At 61.1% G+C, this 588-nt stretch overlaps 1 protein-coding gene across 1 annotated transcript in view; it reads right to left on the bottom strand.

Moving 5' to 3' along the window:
- LOC108445721 (basic salivary proline-rich protein 1-like) overlaps window positions 1-588 on the bottom strand; it is a gene marked incomplete at its 5' end in the record, with an annotated part of 5,416 nt that overhangs the window by 2,743 nt on the left and 2,085 nt on the right. The window lies entirely within an intron of this gene.

Here is a 588-nt window from a genome sequence, read left to right as displayed (position 1 = left end):
AGAGCGTCCCCGGGTGTGGCTGAGGTGGCATCAGAAGCCGCCAGGTGTCATTCAGGCAAGAGCAGAAGGCCCGAGGTGTGACTGAGGTGGGATCAGAACGTTCCCATGCACCCCCCGGGTGTGCCCCAGGTGTGACCACAACCCCAAATGCATCCCAGATGTGTCCCAGGTGTGTCCCAGGTATGCCCCAGGTGTGATCACACCCCCCAGGTGTGTCCCAGGTGTGCCCCAGGTGTGATCACACTCCCCAGGTGTGTTCCAGGTGCGTCCCAGGTGTCTGGCAGGTGTGCCCCAGGTGTGATCACACACCCCAGATGCCTCCCAGATGTGCCCCAGGTGTGATCACACTCCCCAAGTGTGTCCCAGGTGTGTCCCAGGTGTGACCACACTCCCCAAGCATGTCCCAGGTGTGTCCCAGATGTGTCCCAGGTGTGACCACACTCCCCAAGCATGTTCCAGGTGTGTCCCAGGTGTGATCACACCTCCCAAGTGTGTCCCACGTGTCTGGCAGGTGTGCCCCAGGTGTGATCACACACCCTACATGCGTCCCAGATGTGTCCCAGGTGTGACCACACTCCCCAAGCATGT

This window comes from Corvus brachyrhynchos, unplaced genomic scaffold, assembly GCF_000691975.1.
Source record: "Corvus brachyrhynchos isolate BGI_N302 unplaced genomic scaffold, ASM69197v1 scaffold333, whole genome shotgun sequence".
Classification (NCBI taxonomy): domain Eukaryota; kingdom Metazoa; phylum Chordata; class Aves; order Passeriformes; family Corvidae; genus Corvus; species Corvus brachyrhynchos.
Note: the sequence above shows the minus strand (reverse complement) of the source record. Positions and strands in the feature narration are given on the sequence as shown.